The sequence below is a fragment of the Oryctolagus cuniculus genome, chromosome 1, assembly GCF_964237555.1.
Source record: "Oryctolagus cuniculus chromosome 1, mOryCun1.1, whole genome shotgun sequence".
Classification (NCBI taxonomy): Eukaryota; Metazoa; Chordata; class Mammalia; order Lagomorpha; family Leporidae; genus Oryctolagus; species Oryctolagus cuniculus.
In genome coordinates, this window is record NC_091432.1 from 147,969,417 (window position 1) to 147,996,067 (window position 26,651).

The following is a 26,651-nucleotide window of genomic DNA, read 5'->3' on the forward strand; positions in this document are numbered from 1 at the left end:
ACTACCAATCATAACTATGGATTTTGCATGTTTGGATAAAATTTCTCTGATAGAATTTCCTCATTCATAGGTTTTGGAAAATAACAGTTCCCATTTCAGAGAATTTTTGAGAGGATCATATATGCAGAAGGGCTTTTTAAATTACAAAGAGTTAGCCCATTGCTAGCTGGAGAATCAGAATTATCTTGTAATCTGTTCATCCAGTAACACAGGACAGACAGAAATAGTCAGTGACCTAGCAGACTCTTCACCAGACTGACAGAAAGGCCTAGGGAATAAGGATATCCACAACTGACCCCTGGCATCACAATCTCTTTTCATAGAACCCCAAATCATTAGAACCAGGAACAAATTTGGTGACCATAGGCTAACTCAGGCTTCTTCTCTTCTCAGGTATGCTTTGAAAAGCATTTGGCTTCCCAAACTCATGTGAATGTTTAAACCCCAAGATCTTAGGTTAACAGTTAATTTTAACTTAATGTTAATAGTTAATGATTTAAGGGTGGAGATGCGATCCAATTATGTCATCCAGGAGGTGTGTGTAGCAGAAGGTAGGTCTTGTGGGACGTCTTTAGGTCATTGGAGTCAAGCTCTAAGCAGCTGTTCTCACAAGGAGGTTCATTATATAAGCCTACCATGCTTTCCTCTCTTCTACTTTCTGACTTGCCATGTGTTTGTGCATTCGCACATGTGCCACCTTTCAAACCTCCATCAGAAGCTAGATTAAGGAAGTCATGGATCTCAGACTGTGAACCTCCAAAATATGAACTGAAACAAAACTTCTTTCCAAGAAGTTCCTCTCAGGTTTTACAGTCGAACTAATGAAAATCTGGCTAATCCTTTGAGTTTCACACAGGAGGCATCAGAAGCCCTGTAATTTAAACATTTTACATCAGTTCAGAACATTAACAAATAGCAGAACTGGAGGTAGCACTCATGTCCCTCAATGTTTCCACACTTTCAGTGCCATAAGACTATGTCTCAACTCATTTCTGCACCATTTTTAATGACAAGTTAACACGATTTCATAAGTTACAATGTCCTGTTCTAATGCCAAGGAAAACCACTAACGCAGAAAGAAACAGAGCACCCAATGTGGAGTTAAGGCTTTCAGAATCTATTAGCATTTCCAAACTGGATAAAATTTGATGAATACACTTTTCTGAGAAGTAAAATGTGCTTTATATTGTCTGTGAAGAGGACAGTCTTTTTGGACACTGAATATGGTGCTGTTCAACTTCGTTATTCGCCCTTCAATTAGTAATATTTCTGGCTATTTCAAATCAACCCTAGCAGTTATACTGGAAACCAGGAAGAGCTTCAGAGAAAAACATGGAAAGCCTCAGGCAAATGCCATTTTCTAATACTCTGAAGCAATCTCAGCCAAGTACCAGCCCACCTTCCTCCAGGGAGCCATGAGCAACCATAACATCCAGTTTAATTTATACTTTGCCAAGCAGCTTTGGCACATCTGTGCTGAGAATGAGATCCAAGAGTTTCAGACAATACACTCTCTTGAACTCCATCATATTCCATATTTGATTTTATTTGTAAATGGACAAGCAATTTATGGGTTCAGTGTTAAATTCAAAGAAGGCGTTGTATACTTGGCATTTATAGCAGGTCAGGCAGTGGCACACCACAGCAAACAATAATGCAAACAGGAAACAAAAGGTCAGAGTTGTGTAGAGGTTTTCCAGGATTTTTTCCCTATTGTATACAAGATTAATAATAAACTCAGTGGGGTCCTATTAAAAGTAAGCATGACCGGGTAATAATCTGCACACCCTCAATTCTGGGAGGAAAAAAGCCATTAACAATAAATTTCAAATGAGAAAGTTTAATACAGGGATAGTTTCTAAAGTAAAAAAAAATAATTTAAGATATATAATCTTCTTCTTCCTGTTTAAAAGTTTTTCCCCCTAGTTTCTTCTGACATAGGACTTAAAACTGTAGTGATTAGCAGATTCAAGGATACCTATAGCTCTAACAAACAAAATGTTAACCCCAAAGCGGGATGAAAAAAAAAAATGCTGTGCCTGGAGCCAATCTCCTGCTACACTAACCTTCTTGATTAATCTTGACAAATGGTTGAACAGTGATTCTTAATAGAGTTTTTTTTTTTTTAAGAGCAGTTTCAGGTTCACAGAAAAACTGAATGGAAATACAGTGGTTGCCCATATACCCCTTCCCTTCATGCAGTCACAGTCTCCTCTAATTTTAACATCTAGTACTAAAATGCTACTTTGCTACAATTGACACGTCATTATCATCCAAAATCCACAGTTAACATTAGGGATCATTCTTGGTGTTGTACATCCTATGGGTTTTGGCAAATGTATAATAACAAAAATCTACCATTACAACATCATAAAGAACAGTCTCACTGCTATAAATTCCTCTGTGGATCCCTCCCTCCCCAGTAACCCCTGACCTCTTTACTGTCCCCATAGTTTTGCCCTGTCCAGATATCATATAGCTAAAGTAACAGAGTATGCAGCCTTTGCAGATTATCTTATTTCACTAAGTCATATGAATGTAAGTTTCCTCCATGATTTTTATGGCTTGACAGTTCACTTCTTTTCAGCGCCAAATAATATTTCATTGTCTGGATGTACTACAGTAAACTTACCCATTCAGCTATCAAGCAACATCTAGGTTACTTCCAAGTTTTGAAAATTATGAATGTAACTGCAATAAATTCTACATGCAGGTTTTTCTGTGGACTTCAGTTTTTAGTCTTTTAGGCAGATATTAAGGAGTGAGACTGCTATACCACCATGGTAAGAAAGTATTTACTTACGTCAGAAATTGCTGAACTATCTTCCAAAGCATCTGTGCCATTTCCATCAGAAATGAAAGTGAGTTCCTGTTGTTCCACATCCTCATAAGCATTTCATATTTTGTTTTGGATTTGGGCCATTTTAACAGAATATAATACTATCTCATTCTTATAATTTGTAATTCCTTAAACACAGATTTTTATATGCTTACTTGCTATCTGCCTATCTTTTTGTGGGAAGGTGGTCATTCAGGTCTTCTATTCAATTTTTTGAACAGATTGTTCATTTTCCTACTGTTGAGGTGTAAGAGTCTGTTGTATATTTTGGATAATAATCCTTTCTCAAGTATGTCTTTTGCAAATATTTCCTCCTAGTACCTTCTCTAACTCTGCAAAGTAAAAAAAAAAAAAAAGTCTGAATGGAATACCTTTTTATTTATCTTGGCCAAAAAAAGAACATGAACTAATGAGCAGAATTTATTTCATGAAAGCTGGGAGCAACATTTTTGCAGGGAGGGGAATATTTCTTCAAAGGGACTGCACAAAAAATATTTCAGCTATCAACACCTATGAGGCTTGACAGAGAAGCTACAAAGTATGTCAAATTATTCAACTGTGGTTTATGGGTTATTAGGTTCAAGTAGATTCAAGTATATGTTAATATTTTAAAGTATGCATAGAAAAATAAGCTATAGATTTTAAATAGGCACTTATATGACATTGAAGTTCACAAAAACATAACTCATACTTCCAGGGAAACCTATTATTACTTTTTTTAATTGCTTGATATGTTTCATAAGCTCTTCGACTTGATAGAGTGACAGAGAGGGAGGAGGAGGAGGGGAAGGGAAAGGTGAAGAGGGAGGGGGAGGGGAAGGGAAAATGGGAAGGAGAAGGGGAAGGAAAGGAAAGGAAAGGAAAGGAAAGGAAAGGAAAGGAAAGGAATGGAAAGGAAAGGCAAGGCAAGGCAAGGCAAGGCAAGGCAAGGCAAGGCAAGGCAGGGCCCAAGCCCTTGATTCATCATCTTCTACCTCACATGAAGCTTCAACAGGAAGCTAGATTGGAAGCAGAGCAGCCAGGACACAAACAAGCCCTTTAATATGGATTGAGGGCATCCAATCAGTAACCTAATCACTACACCTCAATACCTGCCCCCCTGACCTTTTTATAAATATATCTTTAACTAAGAGAGTTCTAGTCCTACATCCAAGTTTTAAAATTCTCTCATATAGAAGCACCAGTGAATACCAAGTACATCATAGTATATTTTATATGTACTGTATGAGGAAAAAATTCACACATGTCCATTTTGCCCAAGCACTGTGGAGTAGCTCACTATCACTCACTGAATTATAATACAGTGATACATAGCTTTGATGTTAACTGTAAGTTGGAAGCCAATCTTTCTATCAAAATAAATAAACACAATCCCTTAGTAGATGTGGTTATGATTCAACTTTATTTATTTATTTATTTATTTTAACAGGCAGAATGGACAGTGAGAGAGAGACAGAGAGAAAAGTCTTCCTTTGTCATTGGTTCACCCTCCAATGGCCGCCACGGCCGGCGCGCTGTGGCCAGTGCACCGCACTGATCCGATGGCAGGAGCCAGGAGCCAGGTGCTTTTCCTGGTCTCCCATGGGGTGCAGGGCCCAAGCACCTGGGCCATCCTCCACTGCACTCCCTGGCCACAGCAGAGAGCTGGCCTGGAAGAGGGGCAACCGGGACAGAATCCGGCGCCCCAACTGGGACTAGAACCCGGTGTGCCGGCGCCGCTAGGCGGAGGATTAGCCTAGTGAGCCATGGTGCCGGCTGATTCAACTTTAAAGTCAAACTTTTTCTATTATTCCTCTTTTAAGTTTCTGATTAGTGCAATTAAGGAAAATCCTGAGCAGAATTCACGTTACTTAAAAAAAAAAAAAAAAAAAAAAAAAGAGTGACCATTAAACTATTTAACTGCATGAATCATTAATTCCATGACATGATAACCCAAACCAGAAAGAATTAAATCAGATGCTGAGTAATGTTAGGCTGTCATAATCTCTGATTTCAAATTTTTTTATGATTAAAACAACCTCATTATTCTCATGGATTCACTTTCTTTTCTTAAGATTATTTATTTATTTGAAAAGCAGAGATACAGAGAGAAAGAGCAGGAGAGGGAGGGACAGGGGGAGGGGGAAAGAGAGAGAAAGAGAGAAAGAGAGAGAGATTCCATGTGCTGGTTCACTCCCCAAATGGCTGCAATAGCTGGGGCTGGGCCAGTCCAAAGCCAGGAGCCAGGAGCATCATCATCTCCCACATAGGTAGCTGGGGACCAAGAACTTGAGACAACTTCTGCTGCTTTTCCACACTCATTAGCAGAAGCTGCATTGGCGACAAAACTATGAAGGAAACTTACACCTGAGATTTGATGTTACTGATACAAAGACATAGAATATATGGAGATATTGTCAATAGTATTAAAGATAGAACTATTGGCCAATAAATAGGCCAATAGCCAAATGTGGCTGATAATTTTTAAATTCCATTCCTTAGTCACATTAGTCACATTTCAAAGGTTTAATAGCTCAGTAAGGCTAGTAGTTACTGTATTGGACAGCACAAATACCAAATATTTCTGTTATCACAGAAAGTTCTATTGGACACTACCGTACCAAAGCATGAAACAATTCAGGTATATAAAACTCAAGAACCCTTTGTCCAGTTAAATAAGAGATGCATCTAAAGAAAGAACTCAGGACATGAATATTATGGTTAAAAAACAAAATGGTAGTGTAACTAGAAGATATTAAAATAATACAATAATACATTTTCTCATTTTTAAAGGCAGTCAGAATTGAAACACATAATTAAAAGATTCCAACAGATATGTTTACTCTGGACATTATACAGTACATACACTACAGAAATATCAGAAAATATGTAGACTTTTTATATAGAGTGGGAACAATCACTATGTTCCTAAAGTTATATTTATGAAATGCATGAAGTTTGTATACCTTAAATAAAAGGTTTCAGGGGAGAAAATTAGAGGCTGTAGGATGAAAACAAAAGGAAAGGTGTGAGTAAACATGACCAGGATGCTCTGTGTTGTTTTCATATATATTCTAGATAGAGGGCATTTGTCTCTCTCTCTCTCTCTCTCTCTCTCCCCCCTTTTAAATAATACCTGCCTTTCTCACTGAAACACAATGATAGTATGCCTAGAACCATACATAATTTTAATTAGTTATTTTGGGATGTGAAATTTTGAGGGTTTATCAAACTTTCTTTCTGTAGTTTTAAATTTGGATTGACATTTTTGTAACAAGCACTTATTTTTTCAAAAATAATCTAATTATTATTTTTAAAATGTTTTAAAAAGGAATGTGGGGAAACAAAAATGTACGTTAATAAGTAAAACTGAAATCACTTTATGGTAACAAGAGAAATATGTATGTGTCTGGATGAGAAACAGAAAGCAAAAAAAAAAAAAAAAGAAACAAAGCAACATTTAGAGAATGAATAGTAACCTTATTAAAGTTTTCCTTCAAACTCTTGGTAAATTTTCAGTGGTATAACTGCATGTGGTTTTTACTGTTTCACCAGAAGCAGGGCTTCACTGCAATCAATCAATCATAGGCTTACCGACATGAGAACTATACTAATCACTCTGCTCTTTCATTATAGGTGATCGGTTAAACATTTCAAAGACCTTGTTTAGGTGAAGGAATGTAATGTTTTTAAGTTTGGGGACTAAATGGACAGATCCTGAAGTCTTGGGATGGAGAATAGTCTTCTACAGAAGGGCACCCACAATATTTTCTTTTCACTAGGTGACAGCACAAGTATGTGGTGACAAGACTGATAGAAATATCAGGGTAGCTGCCCACAGAATACCAGGAAGTTCCATGTCATGGTATTTCTATATTGAAGTCACTTTCAAAAGACCCTGAATGGGTATAGGGAGATGTAGAGGTAAATTCAACTTGAATCTTACCTCAATTTTGGTTGCTTAAAATCCAATAGAGATATAAAATATGAGTGACAATAACCATAATGTAAATTAACAGAGGATGGAAGGGGCATGGAAGACAAGAGAAAAGAAAGGTAATTTCTAGCCTGGACACAAGGAAGATTTCCTGGATAAAGTCTTAAATTGGCCTGGATGGTGAATTTAGAGTGAGTTCAGCATGGCTAAGAAAGTACTTCTAAGATCAGTCCCATTCACCATAACTACAAAAGATTAAATACCTTGGAATACATTTAACTAAGGAGGAAAAGGTCTCTATGATGATAATTTAAAAACAGTAAAGAAAGAAACAGAAGACAAAAAATGGAAAAATCTTCCATGTTTGTGGATTGGAAGAATTATTATCATCAAAATGTCTATACTAACGAAAGTAATTTATAGTTTCAGTGTGATCCCAATCAAAATACCAATGACATTGTTCTCAGATCTAGAAAAAAATGATGCTAAAATGCATAAGGAAACACAAGAGACCCCCGAATAGATAAAGCAATCTTATACAACAAAAACAAAGCCAAAAGTATCACGATACCAGACTTTAAGACATACTACAGAGCAGTAATAATCAAAAGAGCCTGATACTGTCACAAAAATAAACAGGTAGACCAATGGAATAGAATAGAAACCCCAGAAATTAATTCATACATCTGTAACCAACTAATCTTTGATAAAGGAGCTAAAATCAATCCCTAGAGCAAGGGCAGTCTCTTCAACAAATGATGCTGGGAAAACTGGATTTATAGGTGCAGAAGTATGAAACAAGACCCTACCTCATACCTTACACAAGAATTAATTTAAAATGATCAAATCAGATATTTACCAAATATGTTCCAGATACCATTAAACTTTTGAAGCTCCTCAAAACATGTGATCCATCTTCATGTATATCTGATAAAATTGTGTAATCTGTTCACAATGCAAATCAAAATTACTGAGACTCTAATGGTAAAGAAACAATTTACTCCACTCAGCTCTGTATTTATCACAGAATACTCCTCTCCTCCTTCTCCCTCTCTCCCTTTTTCTTCCCACCAACTCCCTTTCTTTTTTCTTTTTTCTAAGACGTACAGCTGGTAAACTCTATTTGTGCCTCACCGATATCCATCAGCCCACATGGAAATTCTCTGTGGATACTCCAAAGTCTTCCTATATATCTCTGCCTGAAAGCTAGAAAAACATGGCAAAGCAAACAGAATTCCAACCAATTTTATTGAGATATCTGAAAATGTTTCAATTCACTCAAAATCTTACACTTCTCAGTACATTTAGCACTTTGGAATATTGTTTGAGTCCCAGGAACTAATTTTGTTATCCACTGAGACAATCTAATAGAACACCTTCACCACAAAACTTCCCTTGATCTTGCCTCCATCCCAATCATATGTGATCTCTATCTGCTCCAGTCTGCAGAACTCTTTGTACCTATGTTAACATTCTTAGTATATTTTAGGTCTCTTACTTACAAGTTGAGATCCAAAACTATGACATGTGCCATCGTGTTTGCTCAATCACATCTTTTAGATAATAGGTGTCCTATAGTTATTTACTGGAATGCTAAATCTGAATCAGAAGACAATTAACTTTTATAAAAGTTGAATAAGAAAGAAAATTGTTCTAAAATGTTTTTGCAGGCCTTTTCCTACTAAGCTGGAGATAATAATAATTGAAAATTTTAAATTCATGTGTTTTTGCAAGTAGGTAAACCCTATCAAAAATTCTGAAATATGCCAAGCTTTTTCTTTCTCCTTTCAACATCTTCTCAACCTGTGTGCTCAATGCTCTCACAGTCTCTTTGATGCATAAGATACAAATTATGCTTCTTTTTAGGCCTTTAAGCTCCTAATATCTTCTTATTTCACCATAACAACTGATCTGAATTAAATTCTGTTTTTAGTATCCTGATTTTTTTATAGTGACCACAAAAAGTATGGGAAGGTGAATGTTTTAGCTAACTGCAATATAATTCTTCACTGATAATGTCCCATATTTAAAATATATAAATCTTATCCCTCATAAACATATTTTGGGGGTTGGCGTTGTGGCATAGCAGGTGGAGCCGCCACCTGCAGTGCCAGCATCCCACATGGGTGCCAGTTCAAGTCCTGGCTTCTCCACTTCCGATCCTGCTCTCTGCTATGGCCTGGGAAAGCAGAAGATGGCTCAAGCCCTTGGGCCCCTAAACCTGCATGGGAAGACCTGGTGGAAGCTCCTGGCTCCTGATTTTGGATCAGCATAGCTCCAGCTGTTGCAGCCAATTGGGGAGTGATCCAGCAGATGGAAGATCTCTCTCTCTGCCTCTTTCTCTCCCTGTGTAACTCTGACTTTTGAATAAATAAATCTTTTTAAAAAACATACTTAGACAAAATAATCAGATACTGTGATTGTCCATAGTGAAGAATGTAGACAAATGAGTTTGTCCAGGTACCTTATAATCACACCATTCAGGTATGACCATGGGTAGCCATACAAATTATGTGTTGAATAATACAGACGCTAAAAACTGAAAAGTGCTCCCTAAATTGTGCAGTATACAAACTGCACAACTATATTCAATAATCTTTCACCAAATAAAACAGCTGCTCAGTTTTCCTGTGTGTTCAGAGGCCTTACCCACACTCCAATCCCACATTTCCATTTCACTACAAATCAGAAATAAATGCTTTCAAATATTAAATATTTGGCCAATTTGTATGTTTATTAAAGGAAAATGAATCAAAGTAAGTCCATATCTTACATTATATAGCCAAAAAGAAAAAAAACCTGCATAATTTTCCAACTCCTGGTGCTAATGGTATAATATGAATGGAAGACAGATTAGGTTTTCTCAAACTTCCTTCATGTAAAATCCTATTTACCTTAATTTATTTTAACCAAAATCCTCTCATTTTTCTTCATGTGTATAGTCTCCCAAGACATTCTGATCCCTGAGGGCTTTTTCAAGGCCTTCTTTGGACCTTACTGTATTTCATTAGTATTTTCTAGGATACTTAACAACTATAACATTTGAAATCCCATTAATGAGGTTCTCAGAAGTACAAGTGGTCTTTAAGAAGAGCTTAATATGCAGCCTGACGAATGTGAATTTAGGGGCTGAATCCTCATTCCTTGCTCATATGGGTTCTAACCTCTCAGTACTTGAGGGGTACATAGCCCAAGGTTAAGCAGGCAAAAATCCAACAAAAATCTGTTTCTCTGACTTCTCCCCCACCTGGATTTAATTCTCTGCAGCCTATCCAAGTTACAAATGAAAGTTTTAAATTCTAGACAGTGAAAGGTATTTGGACTCCAGCATGCTCTTTTCCAATGCATTTCAACCAAGGAATCCCATTTAATTCCAAGCTGGTGAAATAAAAAGCTACATTGATTAGAGCTCTTGAGATTCAGATCAACTTTTAGGAGGCACTGAATCTTTTTAACATCTGCTTCCTTACCAGCAAAGGTAATACATCTTTAAATAATTTGTAAGTGTGTTACAGCTGCCACACAGTCATTGAGAGTGCTCCCTCAGTAAACAGGGGCTGTGGCTTCATATTTCAGTCAGCTGTCATCCATTACATATTTTAATATTGAGGGGAATTAACTTTTGTATCAATAGCAATGATGAAAAAAATTATTTCTGTAGCCAGGGCAGACAATGTCAGTGCACAACTTGTCATTTTCTAATTCAGCTGCTTCCATTTGATTTGGAATTAGAACTTGACCTCAGAAACCAGAGCTGCGGCATCCTCACACAAAAGCTGTTTTAAATTATGTGCAGCAAGTTTTTAAGCACATTAGCAACTAGAACAAGCTGTCCTCATGCTAACTGGCCTCGCTTTGTTCTTGATGGTGGAAAATCTCACTTTAACTGCCCTCTAATTTGTTGCAGAATGCTACTGCACCAGCAGCTGCCTTGGCACAGGATTAAACACACAAGAAAACATTATTTTTCCACACAAATTATTAACAGTGTCAAAAGCTACAAAATCCTTTCTGGGGAGAAAAAGCTTTTTTTTTTTCTCCTCATCCCCTGTATTTTCCCTTCCCTATAAAACAACCTGCAAGTAATTATACCTCAGTGGGGTCTTTTGAGATTCACCCCCTCCTTTACATGTCAACATATAGAGAGGGTATTTCACTATGTTTTTGATAAAACACAAAAGATTCCAAAATTGGGCAAAGAGAAACTTTCAACTGCACAGAGAGTAGGTGTGTCAGTGAATGAGGACTCCTGATGGGCACATACACAGAACTGGTGGGGTAACTGCCTTGCCTATTTCCTCATAGGCTTGTTCAAAACTCCAGGAGGAAGTATATAAAGTAAGCCTCCCTCTGTTCTCATCTTGGTCTGATTACAGCTATTTCTGTATAGCAGTTAAACATCTTGCCAAGGGGAAGAATTTGATTGCTACTTCAGAGGGGAATTTATTAATGAAGTCTGCAAATAATTGTTGAGACGACAAGTATGCCTGCTCTCACTGTCTTTCTTATTCAATGGACTTGCCACAGCTTATTTTTATTTAATTATATTTGTTAAGGGAATAGCACGGGTACCTGTGAGAGCCTCATGCACACCTGTGCCTTGGCTCTAAGGAAGGCTTAAAACCCTTATTTATGGTTTTAAAAGAAGGGAAAAGGAAGAAAGTGGTTGTTAACCCTTCTTTCAAGGAGATTTCTGCCTTTTTTTTTTTTTTTTTTTTTTTTTTTTTTTTTATAGTATGAGAGGTAAGAGCAGTTTAGGGATCTGGGTGTCATCAGATATCTTGTTGATGAGAACCTGTAACTTTCTTACTATGCCTCTCACCTAGGAGAGTCTGCTGACTAACAGAAATGAAATTCATCAGGTGACCTCAGTGCCAACTGGAAAAAAGGCTCTCCCAGAAGCGGAAAGTAAACACATCTCAGGAGGGAAGCGAAGCTGATGATTTAGCTATCAAGAAGCTCAGTTCTTCCACACACAGCTTTCTTCCTCATTGATTCCAGTTGCCACCACTCTCCTGTCAGAATTAGTCCTCTAGTGCTCTTACACAAAGTTCCCTTCCTCTCGCTAAGGAAACTAGAAATACAGTAATGTGGTGGGGACAGTGCTGAGGCATAGCAGGTAAAGCCGCCAACTGCAGTGCTAGCATCTCATATGGGTGCCAGTTTGAGTCCCGGCTGCTCCACTTCCAATCCAGCAGCCTGCTAATGTGCCTGGGAAAGCAGTGGAAGATGGCTCAAGTTCTTGGGCCCCTGTATGCACGTGAAAGACCTTTAAGACCTCTGGCTCATGGTTTTAGATCTTCCTAGCTCTGGCCATTGCAGCCATTTAGGGAGTGAACCAGCAGATGGAAGATTCTCTCTCCATAACTCTGCCTTTCAAATAAAAAATAAATAAAAAAAGTGATGTAGTGCTGTTGGGGCTATGGTGAGTACAGAGTTCCAGGGCAGTTTAACTCCTCAAGGTTAAGGAATTGAGAGCTCAGAATCCCAAAAAGTCTCCAGAACTCGCCAACATGAAGATTTCCTAATCCAAGCTCAAAGCTAGTTTCTGGCCCTCACTTGCACTCTCTTTAATTCTGCTGTCTTTTTGCATTCTTAATACTCACTCTGTTGATCAGTTATGTGGATTCTCAGGAACAGTCGGATGCAATGGTTTGAAAAAAAAAACATGCATTGAAAGCTGCTTTTATTAAAAATTTCATTAAGGGATTTGCAACTTTCTCCTTTGCTTTCTGTTCCAGCTTTATTCTGAGCTGCAAGTCAGAACAGTCTACCCAGAGGCATTCACTGAAAATTCATCATACATCATCAGTTATTAAGTACACAACTCTTCAGATTTAGGAAATAAACAGCCAAGAGTTCAGAGCCATCATTTGTATCTTAAAATCAAATGATCAAGCAAAATGTTTGAAATTTAGGACCAAATCCGAAAACTCACCTATATTCTACACAAATGCATTTTAATTAAGGTTCATTCCCTGAAATTTTGTAAACTATGTAGACTATCCACAAAATGAAGAGATTGGAATTTTTCAATCAATAAATGACTGTTTCACTTCAATCCAGAATAGTATGTGTGCACACATATGTGTATATGTGTACATTTCTAAGTCACTTATAATATGCATATTAAATGCATGTTCTGTATACTTTTTTGTATCATCTAAATTCATACTAATGGGGGAAAATGTTCATTTACTGTTATTTCTTTACTATATTCTCCTTTTTAGCTATATAGTCAACATTACACAAATGAGAGATAGGGGAGCAGATATTTAACTTAGTGGTTCAGGTGCTTACCTAAAATATGAGAGTACCTGGGTTTGATTTCTGGCTCTGCTTTCTGATTCGGACTTCCTGTTAATGCAGACCCTTGTGACAGCTCAAGTAACTGGGTTTCTGCCATCCATATAGAAAACCTGGATTGTGTTTCCAGCTTTGGCCTGGCCCAGCCTCAGCTGCTTCAGATATCTGAGAAAAAAACAGCAGATAGCAATGCAGTTGCTCTCTTTCTCCCTTCTTTTCTCCTTCCTTCCCCCTACTCCCTGACCCCACTCTAACCCCCACCATCTCACAAATAAAAAATAGAGACAACCATAGATATTTAGTATTCATGTAAGTAAAGTCTTAAATTCCTATTTTATCTCCCTTTCTCTATTTGTCTTCTTCCATCCAAAATTGTATACAATATATGACCTCCTTCCCAGTGAAAAGTGACCAGACACCAGGTAACTAGGCATTTCTCCCCATTCAGATGCCATATTACCTCACGATTCTTTGTACCCACTGATCCATGGTCTTCAGAATGTGGTCCTTAAACCAGCAACCTCAAAATCATCTGAAGACTTGTTTTTTTATTTTTATTATTATTATTATTTGACAGACAGAGTTATAGACAGTGATAGAGAGACAGAGAGAAAGGTCTTCCTTCCGTTGGTTTACTCCCCTAATGGCAGCTATGGCCAACGCTGCGCCTATCCGAAGCCAGGAGCCAGATGCTTCCTCCCAGTCTCCCATGTGGGTGTAGGGGCCCAAGCACTTGGGCCATCCTCCATTGCCTTCCTGGGCCACAGCAGAGAGCTGAACTGGAAGAGGAGCAACTGGGACTAGTACCCGGCGCCTCAACCGGGACTAGAACCCAGGGTGCCGGCGCCACAGGCGGAGGATTAGCCTAGTGAGCCCTGGCGCTGGCCTGAAGACTTGTTAGAAATGCAAATTCGCTAACTGCAAACCAGAGCTGCTGATTCAGAAACTCTGAGTTCAGGGACCTTCATTCTGTTTTTTAAGCAGCCTCTAGCTGATTATCATGTTTGAGAAACACTGCTCTAACCCATATGTCTACCTGCAGAGTTTGGCATTTTCACACTTTTACCAACACTGCCTTGTCTTCTGCCGGCCTCTGGTTCCCTAGAGCTCCCCTTTGAGGACTCACATAGGTGAAACTCTTTTTCTCTGTGCTCTCCCTCATCTTTAGCTCCATAGCAAGTTAATCCCACCTGAGTGGGGAAGTCTTTAGACCAAAAAGATAAATAAATGCCTAATTGTAGAATCATTATTCTTGCAGCAGATATATGGAGAGGAACTAAACTGTATAAGGGACTCCTAAGTAACTTTTCCAATGTCATATAAATAAACACTTATCATGGCTATATAAGAGGATATGAATACTATGACAGAGCCAGGCTTACTAACTTTTAATGAAAGATCAATTACTCTCTGAAGATGTTTCCCCATCAACTTAAAATATCTCCATTGTGGGATACTGAAAATTGGTGATATTTTTAAAAAAGTGTCAAGTATGGTGCCTCACAGAGAAGAGATACTCAGTACATAGCAAATCCATTAACGTGATATAGAGAAAGTTACTATGTAGTCAAGGGGACACGAACTGCAGTTCAAGACCTGGTGAGGCCACAGAGGAAATTAAACTGCCTCTCTGAGTCAGTTTCCTTCTCTGTTAAGCGGGGACAATATCTATTTCTACCATACTATTATTGTACACACAATTGTCTGAAGGCTTATAACAACCCTATACAAACCCTTTTTAAATTGTGTGACACCAACAAGGTGCTCATCTCCCTGGTTTACAAATATGGGAGGAGGAGGGAAAGAGATTAAGAGTAAAGATCACGTACTTGGAACAAAACTGACCTGCCTTTATGACCTGCTTATCTTTTCTAAAGATTGATTTATATGTTTTTAAGGCATAATAACAGAGAGGCAGAAACAGAGAGACAGAGATCTTCCATTCACTGATTTATTCAACAAATGACTGCAACACCCAGGGCTGGGCCAGGCCAAAGTCAGGAGCTAGGAATTCCATCCAGTTCTTTGACATGTGTGATAGAGATTTAAGTACTTGAGCCATGATCTACTGTCTCCTAGGAGTATTAGAAAGATGCTGGATAAGAAACAGTGTTGCTAGGCTCAAAGCAGGCCTTCCAACATGAGATACAGGTGTTCCAGGCAGTGTTTTAACCTGCTGCACCACAACACACACCACAATAACCTGTTTATCTTTTACTAGCTATATAGCCTTAAAAAATTATATAATCACACTGTGTCCCAGTTAATATATGTACTGAAGTTAAATAGCTATTTCTATTTTCAAGGCTGCTATAAGGTTTAAATACAGCAATAAATGTTCACAAAGAGATTAACATAATAATTGAGAAGTGGCCCTCCATATTAGTGACTTTTGTTACTATTACTACTATTACTTATTATTATTGTTGTTGTTATTAAATGGTGACTCTTTCTAAATGGGGTTGATCTATCAAACCCTGTAACTAGGTAGACAATTATAAAAGACAATTACAAAACCTCTTTTGTGCTCTAATAGGTTTCCAATTGACATAGCAATTTTGTCCTTTAATGTGCACACATAATTTTACCATCTTTACTTTAAAAGTCATAATTTGCAGCACCCTTCTCAAGGAATTTTCTCTTATCTTTCATGATACATAGAGGAACTAAAAATCAGAGAAATCAAGCCACTTGCTTCTCTTTTTTCCCACTGCACAAGACTTGGGACAGAATAAGTTGCCCTGTTTAGCCCTCTGCCTTTTAGAAATAAACCTCTGTAGAAAAAAAAGAAATGAGCTCCACCCAGAGCCCTACCTCATTCATTTCCAAAAGCACAAAATTTTTGAGTGCCTACTATGTGTCAGGCACTGCTCTGAGAACGATTAGAACAAGTACAGGTGTTTTTCAAATTTGAATTCACATAGCTGTCAATCATCTTGTATCCCATCTGAGATAACTTGGAGTTTGTTATCTGACAGTACTGTTTTTACCCGTTTGCCTTGAGTCATAAGAAGCCCCTCAGGAACTTGCTTTTCATTGTTCTTATGGTGTCCAGGTGACCAGCGCAGTGCCAAACATCTGGGATTTTTCTTGCCTATGGTATTCTAAGAGAAATTTTGACTTCCAGTTCTCCCCTAAGGAATAATGATTTTTTGTCTCAGGACTCAGAATCAGACTTTTTAGCATGCTGAAGTTTTGTTATTATTCTCCAGTCCCCAACCAGGACATTCAATTCTGCTTCTGTATCCTAATTCAGCAGATGTGATGCATTTTACATTAACTCACCCATTCTAGTATTGGTTCCCAGACTCCATGTCTTCAGTTGCTAAGGGAAGTTGAGAATGAGTCAGGAATTAAAGTTTGAAATGAGGACAGCTCCAGAAACTGTTTTTTCCAAATAGAATTTAAGTAAGGGGTCAAATACTCCATTGTCTTCAGGGACCAGGCAGATAATGTAAATATATAATGTGACTTATGTAAAACACAGTAGGGAGAGATGAAGTCTGTAGTTATATGAAGAAAGCAAGGAAATTCTAATTAAAAAATAGAAAGCTGAGCAGACCACCAAGGCACAGCCTTGGCAACCTTTCAAGGACAGGATTGAGGTTTCTCGGGCTTTGTAATCCTTGACTTGGCACAGTACCTGTACTTAGCAGGCACTTGAATGAGTGAATGTGTCGAAGAGCAAAGAAATGAGTGAGTGAATGTACCAAAGTGTAAGAACTGAAATAGTCACTTTAGAGTGTATCTTCACAATATGAAAGGTTGCAAACCTCACTCATTTAAGCTTTATTTCTTCCCTAAATCTTCTCTGAGATCTCTCAAAATAATACTCAAATTTGTTTGCTGGAAGGCCTTCATTTTTAAAATGATTTCATTATAGATAGAGACACAGGTCATCAATGGCAGTTATTAATATTATGACTTCCTTTAAAACAACTCAAAGTGCAGCACAGCACATTTTAAAAAATTCAACACCAATTCTTCTAATGTAACAATAAACCACTTAAATAAGAAAGGAGAAAATAAATGCTATTTGAAAGCCTACAAAGCAGAAAAGTTAGAGGAAAATACACAAGCATTGTAGAGTCATGAACTCAGTTTATGGATCAAGTTGTTTCAATCTAATTTGTTAAGCATCAAGGTTGCTGCCTGTGCTTTTCGTTGGCAAAGAATATAGAGGAAGATAGTAGGGACAAAATTTAATCATTAAGTATAAAGGTGTAGGGCCAGCGCCGTGGCTCATTTGGTTAATCCTTCGCCTATGGCACCAGCATCCCATATGGGTGCCGGTTCTAGTCCCGGTTGCTCCTCTTCCAATCCAGCTCTCTGTTGTGGCCTGGCAGGGCAGTGAAGGATGTCCCAAATGCTTGGGCCCCTGCACCTGCATGGGAGACCAGGAAGAAGCACCTGGATCCTGGCTTCAGATCGAAGAAGCAATGGCCATTTGGGGAGTGAACCAACAGAAGGAAGACCTTTCTCTCTGTCTCTCTCTCTCTCTCACTGTCTATAACTCTACCTGTCAAATAAATTAAAAAAAAAAATAAAAATAAAGGATAAAGGTGGTATGAGCATTCCAGCCTCCCTCCTTGTACTGCTGTTGTACACCTCCTTCTAGGGGTAAGTTTAAAAAAGAGGGCATTATTTTATATTCCACAAGGCTCCACAGATTCATTGTCTGTTATGATGTATGTGACTTCAGGGCCTCCTGCCAATCCTACAGATGTGGGCCAAACTACGTGAAAACTGCCAGAATTCAATGTGCATGAACCTACCTGATCACTCAGCACACCTTACCTTCTCTCTTCTTGTTATGTCAGTCCTCTCTGCTGCCTGTTACTTCCTGATTCTAGACTCCAGCAAACCATTGCCATCAGCTTCCCCCAACTTATACACTTCCTCATTGATGGCACTAAGCTCCTAGTAACTTATCAATGGTCATATTTCAGGATTTCATTTGTGTCCTGGGTTGCTGTAAAAAAATAATCACAAACTTGGTGATATTGCCTCAAGTTTTAGAGGTTAGAAGTCCAAAATCAGTATCAGTAGGCCAGAATCAGGCTATCTGCTAGGCTGCATCCCCTCCAGAGGCCTCATCTAGGAGAAAATGCATCCCTTGCCTCTTGTAGCTTCAGACAGCTTGACTTTTGACCTTACTCCAACATCTGCCTTTGTGGTCACATTGCCACCTCCTCTTCCATCAGTACAGTTTCCTCTGCCTCTCTCATATAAAGGTACCTGTGAGTTTATAGGGTCTACTTAGATTATCCAGGATAAACTTTTCATCTCAAAATCCTTAATTTAATCACATCTACAAAAATCCTGTTTAAAATAAACTAAATTTATGTTTTCCATGGACTAGGAGGTAAATATGTTTTGGGGAGCCATTTTATAGCCTACTGCAAAGTCTTCTCACATAATCTAGTTCAAGGAGTATCCCAACCCCAGATTGAGACTAACTGTTCCCTATGATTGGCATTTGGCACAGCAGTTAAGATGCCACTTGGGATGCCAATATTCTAGATTGGAGTATCTGGGTGAGGCCTCGCTCCTCCATTTCTGAGCCAGCTTCCTGTTAATGTGCACCTCTGGGAGGCGACAGATGATGAATCAAATACTTGGGTCCCTGCCACCCACGTGGCCAACTCATATTGAGTTTTGAACCCCAAGTTTTGTCATGGCCCAGACTTTGTTTACATTTTTGTTTTTTAATTTTTAAAAAGAATATCATTCCCTGAAGGGTTAGAGTGCAGATCCATTTGAATACCTGTAGCTAAATGCCATAGTAACTTGGTTGAAAAAGTATTTTAACCTAGGAAGTTTCTCAGTTATAAAGATCAATCTTGTTTATTATATAATTTCCCCTTCTTTCCCTGTTCTTTCAAAGATGTGCAAATCAATAGCAGTCTGTATTCTTTTCCTTATTCAGTGGTCCATTATACTTTTCCTGTTTCTGCTTCTATTGCAGCAATCAAAATAGGACTGGTGAGAAATTAATGGCATCTAATAGCTCATTCCCAAGTCTGGCATGGTAATCCCTCCTGAAGTCAGTCTCTGTGATTCATAGCAGATCTGCCACATCTTTCTCTCCAAAGATTTAGACAGGGTACCAGGCAGGCCCAAATGGGGTCATATCTTTCTTAAGAAAATAAACTCCTCTCAGCATTTCTAGAGATGAAGAGAGTGGCTTCTCCACCTTCTACCCTGAGAAAGCCCTCCAGGGGAGACGCACATGGTGCTCCTGTTTGTTCAGGTGGTTTGATATTCACCACAAGACATTCTTTCCAGAGCAGTCTCAAAAGGCAACCTCCTATTTGGTTTCAAAATCTTTGAATGAAAAGGCATAGCATACTGAACCCACTTAAAGAAACCCTTAAGCCTTCCACTGTGGGAAAGTGTTCGTTACCCAAACCAACCACAGGACCCCACTCAAGCAGAACCACGAAAGGGGCTTGCCCACTTGAATCCAAATATGTTTTGGACTCTTTGGGGGATGGATTTATGTTTCTTTCAACCACAGCACTTATGATGGAAGAAGCTTCTTTTGCCAAGAAACAAGGAACATATTCTGTACACTTTATCAGTTCTCATAAGAGTTTTCCAATTCTCCTCATGCTGTGCTAAGAAAGAAAACAAAAATTATCCATGGCTTTATAAAAATTTGTTGCTTTAGGGAAATGTTCTCTTCTGACCAGTATGAAAATCTCAGTCTGAAACAAAGGGAATTAAAGTGATATGTATTTCTAGTCCTAAGGTTTTAAAGAAATGATGAGATACTCATGCTGTAGAAATTGTCAAATTTGTTCAAAATCCAAAAATAACCCTAGAAAAGCCTATGGCCCTTTACACATGTGCTGGGACCCACACTTGAAAAGGTTTGCTAATGAAGGACCAAAATGTCTAAATCCTTTAAGTAACAGGATGGAGTTCTATTTACACAGATCACCTTTTCTCCTTCTTCTTCTTGGCAGTGTTTCAGGCCAAGACTATGTTGCAGATTAAGGGCAGCAAGCTAAAATTGAAACTAAGCATGGAAGTGGTTAGCTATCTGCCACAAAGGCCCATCATCAAAACAACAAAGCTACCCCATTTAAATGAAGAAACAATTGTTCTTTCTCCTGGTTCCACACTTATTTCTGCACCAAGATCATCAAGATGAGAAGTGTTTCTTCTTACGTCAACTGAGAGGTTGTTGGAAGAAAATTCCTGGTTTTTTCAAGTTGATGAGAACTCAAAAGTTCTTTCTTTGCTCATTGTGTCTCTGACAAGTTTGCAGCTCTACATTATTGGGAGGTGGGTTTAATTTTTACCTTAGCCAAGCCTCTTTCAAGCACTATCTTTATTGTTTTCAGAATACCGACTTACTTAACATTTGAAAAATGTGTATATGAGTACATTTGTATGTATTTTGTTTCTGTTATTTTTCTTTGGTATATTGGGCTTCAGAAGAGACTATCAATGTGAAATTCAGGGAAAGTATACTGACATACTTAGTTTTTAAATCTGACGCATAAAAATTTGCTAATGTGATCTATCAGAACAGAACACATTTTAGCACCCTGCACACATCATAGCATATCCTTATGGCCTCAATTTCCCCCAACTACATCTCTTTTACTTTGAAAAAAAATCACAATTAGTACTACATCTTCCAGAAAGGCTTCCTTTTTCCTAGCTCCCCATTCAGTGACACAGGTTGGGTTGGGTCCCTCACATCCATGCTGCCATGGGGGATCTCTGTTTAAGTCTACTGCCAAATTTATTGCCCTATGTTGTAACTGTATGTTGACTTGTTTGGATTCCCTATTAAAGAACACTGTTTTTCTGGGGCCTGCCAAGGAGTAGGCACTCAATAAATGGGCCTTAAACTACACTGCACTTTTTTTCACTTTCCATTTTTAATAAGTTGTTAACACTAGAAACTTAAGGATGATTTAGCTTCCTCAGCTGAATGTCTTTGTAGTCCAGTTAGTTAAGAAAATGACTGTTTTCCTAGCCCACATCAGAGCCATGAGAAGAAAAATATTTCCTCTCTAGATACAAACAAAGCTACTCCTATAGCTAAGATGACCTGAATGTTCATTTCTACAACACAGTGCCTTTGGCACTTCTGAAAGAAACATTGTTCTTAAAGTGATTGAAGGGATTTAGGGTTTCACTGAACCATGATGCAGGCTGCTTGGGCTGGACTGTGCAATCTGTTTGCCTGCTGCCAGAATCCAGTCCCGAGAATAAAGCAGATTAAAAGAAAATTAACCCTCATAATTGCTTCCCAAACAGATTTTGTTGTCCTCATGGGATTACACACAGGATGACCAACTTTCCCATAACCTTAACCAATGGTCCTGAACACCCCATCCTGGCCTGATGAGCAGAAGTCAAGAATCCAAATCCCTCTTTACCTAAGGGCTAATCCTTCTCAATGAGATGTTCACAGACCTATGTTATTAATGTAGATTTAAAGAAAAAAAGAAAGAAACAATCACGTTCTCAAGGAATTCAAGGTTGCATGACTAAGAAAAGAACTGAAGATTTTCATGCTTAAATGTTCATAACTGAAGGACCTGCCAGGTGTACAATGTGTGCAAATCACTTAACCCAATAGGCATGTAAGATAAAGGAGATCAACTGGCTTTATATTTAATAAAATGATCTTAAGGGTACTGAAGATAAGACAAGAGAAGCTATGGGTGAGCGTTTGAAAGCCTACAACAGTCTGATTTTAGATCAAATGAAAAATTTCATTTCAGATCAAATTGGTAAAAATCTGGACACAGGCCAGAAAAAAGAAGCAAAATTCAAAGATATGAGTATAAGTAATTAATCATAAAAAGTTGATGTCCAGAAAGAACACTGAAAATTCATCTACCTCTCCCTCTGGTCAAACTTCCTGGATTCCCTGGCCCCTTTGCAAAATGAATGTGTACACCAGTGGCTCCCACTATACACCTCTGCGTGGCAAGGCTCAAAGTTACTAAAAGAGACCCAATAATTAGCTAGGGCCAATTAAAATGTCACACAAACACTAAATACTTTTTAACAGTATATACATAGCGATTTCAAACTGCTGGTTTCCTGGTGGTTTCTCAATCAACAGACACCAAAGGCAAAATTATACTCAAAAGGGACAATGATGTAGTTTTGGAAAGTTAACTTTTATAAAATAATATCTATGCAGTTGGATATGGTTGTCATTAAAATGTTAGAAATGTCATTAGAATGTTAGAAACCATTGTCTTACATGTTTTCATCAACAACTGAGAAGACATTGCCATCTTCTCTATATTGTGTATATTCCAGGGCTTCAGATTCTTACAGGTAGGAAGGACTTTAAAATATCTCATCTAAATCATTCCTGCTAAAATTTAACCTGAGACTAACATAGTTGGCCCTTTCTGAAACTGCAGAAGGATTACCATACTCCTACTTCCATCTAATGACTATTAACTTACTCTATATTCCAAGAATATCTTTGTCAGGCTAAACAGCTCAAATCTTCCAATAGCAGCTAAATGTCAACACTTAATTGCCAGACTCCTGGATAACACTATCCAACAGAACTTTCTAATGATGGAAAATGTTCTATTTTTGTATTGTCCAATAGGATAACAGCTAGCCACATGCGACCACTGAGCACTTAAAATATAGCCAGTGAGACTGAGCAACTGCATTTTTAATTTAAATTTAATATAATAAATTAAATTTAAAATAAGTTAAATTTTAATTAATTTACATTGAAACTTAAATAGAAACATATGGCCAGAGGCTACCATATTGGATGATGTAGCTCTGGATATTATCCATTTCCTAATCATCTTACTCAATTATAGTATCTCTCAAATGCAGAAAATAGCTCAATAAAGGCCTAATTGATTCCAAAAGCTGGATTATTTGATTTTACACATAGCACCATGGTGCCAATGAGGCCAATGACATGAATTTAATTCCTATAGGGACATATTAGCTTTACAAAAAAAGATAACTAAAATATAAGTGTTAACCTAGCCCAACATAAAAAGGCCTAGATAAAAGAGTGCAGCTCAGGACAAGATTATCTCCATCATTGGAAAATAATACATCCAACTCTCTAAGAATTTCCTTTGGAGGCAAAGAAAGATCTGTTTACTGTTAGACAGGAGGAATAAGCTCTAGTAAACTATGGCATAGGAAGAAGAGTATAATTAAAAATAACATGTATACTTCAAAATGCTGGGAGAGATGATTTTGAATGTTCTCACTACAAAAAAAATTTAAGAATATTTGAGGTAATGGATATGCTAATAGCCTTAATTTGATCGTTATTACACATTTATACATGTACTTAAATATCAAACTGTGCTTCTTAAATATATACAATGTGTTAAACTGTTTAACTGTAAGTTTTTTCCATTAATTGTACTTTAAACTGTCTTGATAAGGTGACAAAATATAATATTTGAATTTTAGCTCCTTTTCCTAATATGCTTGCACAAAACCAGTAAAGAATTTATTTTCATAATTTGAGGTCATTTTTCTCTCTTAAACTTTTGACTCTTAATGAATCTCACTGCTTTGTCCAAAACCTAACCACTACAGAGTTTCATATAACTAATACTGAGTCACTATGAACCCATGTAAGTTATATAATTTAAACCTTCTTTATCTAAGAATACAAAGACCAGATCTGCCTTTTAATTTATATGAATAGATGTTAGAAAACATTGTTCCACGTAGTGAGATATTATAAGTTGATGTAAGACTGGTCCCCAGTCTAATGCTAATCATACAATATTATACACCACGAATCATAGAGATAAATGATTCTATTTATCTCTTTTTCATTGTCCAATTATGCTACATTCACTCAACTTACATTGATACATCTGTGAAATCTCTGAATTGGTGAGCCAAGTCTGGACAATAATACTTGAATTTCTTAATAATTCTGGTTCCCCTGAAATTCTATGATATAACATTTGTAAAGCCTTCCCAGCCCAAATTGAAGACATTATTATTCCCCTACATTAAATAAATTGTATCTTATAATAGATATTGTATTTTCTCTTGCCATTAAAATAATTGCATTTAAACTTCTAAAAATATTTATCCTTTAAATACAGACTTTTTAATAATAATTTTATTTATATAATATGAACAAATTTTATGTATTGTATATGTACAGATTTAGGAACATACTGATACTTCCCAATCTGTAGTTCACAAGACCTTACTTGGTCTCCATATTATCCCAGGTGCTTTCATTGTCAGTTTGTACATTGCAGTTTGTAGCCCTCTTACCTTAACTTGATTGGGCCTGCCTTCTCCCATGCTACCCTATCTTTCTGACACATCTACCCTTTCCTAGTTCTGGGTTTCCCACATTTTAAAACTGGAGGCCTGACTCAGTCTCCATTCAGAAATAGTCTTTCCCTTCTCAGTCTCCCTTCCCCAATTTCCGTAAACTCCATTCTTCTCTAAAGAGCAGGATTAAGGGCTGGGCCAGTTCGGAGATGGCCCAAGCAACAATGTTTATAAGATGGGCTTTCATTGCAATTAAACGACACCATAGCAACTCATATGCCATTCCATAAATAGCTGAAAAATACTCATATAAATCAATCTTGCTCATTAAAGCTTAGGGCATAAATGAATACCAAAAAAAAAAAAAATCCTGGTAAATAATAATCATTTCCATGCTAAATAAATGTGTGTGTGTGTGTAGTTTCTAAGGACATCAAATTACTAGCTTTCCTAGAATATCCACCTTGCATGGTCTGGGCTTCTTTGTGTTGCATTACAACCACAATCCAATTAGTTGCATACAGCCTGTGTCATTTTTAAATTTACAATCATCAGAAGTTAGCACAGTATCTTGCATTTGATAGTTGTTCAATAAAATTATGTTAGAGTACATTAATTCATAGTCTTTATTAACACCCAACGATGGATTACAGTTTAACAGAAATTATAAAAGAAATCTAGAAAATTCCTTCAATGATACCAGCCTATTTAATTTGTTTAAAATCTCCAACTTTTTTTAAAAAAACTATGCTAGAATGTATGCATCCTAATGAGCTTTCTCTCTTCCTTTTTTTAAAATATTTTATTCATTTATTTGAGAGGTAGATTTACAGACAGTGAAAGGCAGAGACACTCTCCAAATGGCTGCAACCGCTTGGAGCTGCGCTGATCTGACGCTAGGAGCCAGGTGCTTCTTTCTGGTCTCCCATGTGGGTGCAGGGGCCCAAGCACCTGGGCCATCTTTCACTGCTTTCACAGGCCACAGCAGAGAGCTGGATTGGAAGAGGAGCAGCCAGGACTAGGACTGGCACCCATATGGGATGCTGGCACTGCAGGCAGAGGATTAACCCACTGTGCCACCAAGTCAGCCCCAGTTTGAACAATTTAACAAGCAAATTCAAAGTGATAAACCAGTTCCCTTTGAACATGTCTACCTATAAGACTCTGCTATGTGGGAGAAGGAAGCAGAGAGATGTTATGCAGCAAAATTGATATTTTTCTATTTCTCCCAAGTTGAAGATTGACTGAATGGGCTCTTTATTTGTTTTATAATTTGCTAAACCATTACACACACTCACACAATGTCAAATGCAAATAATTTCATTTATCCACTTTGAAGATTTTTTTCCACAGAGAATAATCAACAAGTACGTTGGTCTACAAGTAAATTCATCCTTATGGCCTTCCTCTAACTTTGCTACTCTGTTGTCTGTTGATACCTCACCTTACCCAGGTAAACACACAAGTGTATACACACACACATCCAGGTGAAAATGTGGAAAATAAACCACATCTGTTATCTAGAAAGTGCTTTCTGATTGCTAAAGTTTCTTATGACATGTTCATTGGACTCAGCCAGATCACCAGACTTAAAATTCTTATGCCACCTTCAACACATAATAATCATATGACCTTTGGGATGTCTCATAATTTCTAGAAAATGGTGTTGGTGATGCTTACCTCCCAGTCTTTTTGAGAAGTTAAGTTGGATGATATGGAAAGAAAAACCTAGTGCAGTTGCAAAGACACAGTGAGCACCAAATCAAAGTGCCTCCTTCTTGTTGATTACATTTATCCTGAGAAGCAGTACCACACCTGATGAATTTCTAAGACCGCACACTGTCATCTGAAGTTGTTTATGTGAACTCAATCACAGCCCTATTTACAAGCCCTATTTCTAGCCTATGTGCACCTTTATGAGAATTAGATTTCCTATACCCCTAGGTTTTTAATTCCAACAGTGTCCCTGTCTCTGAATTTAGGCCTGCAGACCCCAACATGTGGAATGGGATAGAGCTCACACAGCATCTCCTACCACAACCCTAGCCCAGGCCCTTTTGTGCAACCTATAATGTATATTATCATATGAAAGAAATCTAGAGTTTTTATGTACCCTGAATTAGAGCTTATCTTAGCTCCACTGATCAGTAAAGTTGGTTCTTTAAATCTCACTTCTAACAAAATTGTTTAGGCATCTTTCTTGTCATTAACAAGGACCCAGAAAACATTACCTCAGCTTTTTTGGCACAAAAGTACAAAAGAATTGGGCCACACAGTAATACTTCTGAGATCAGAAGTGCTGACATCTAA

At 37.7% G+C, this 26,651-nt stretch overlaps 1 long non-coding RNA gene across 1 annotated transcript in view; it reads right to left on the minus strand.

Moving 5' to 3' along the window:
- The window catches only part of LOC127491324 (uncharacterized), a 100,899-nt gene extending 75,712 nt beyond the window's left edge, over positions 1-25,187 (minus strand). The window contains exons 1-2 of the long non-coding RNA XR_007919960.2: positions 17,859-25,187; positions 13,056-13,226 (exon numbers count right to left, since the gene is read on the minus strand). This is a non-coding gene — a long non-coding RNA (uncharacterized lncRNA). The remainder of the gene's footprint in view (positions 1-13,055; positions 13,227-17,858) is intronic.
- Between the last annotated feature and the right edge of the window lie 1,464 nt (positions 25,188-26,651).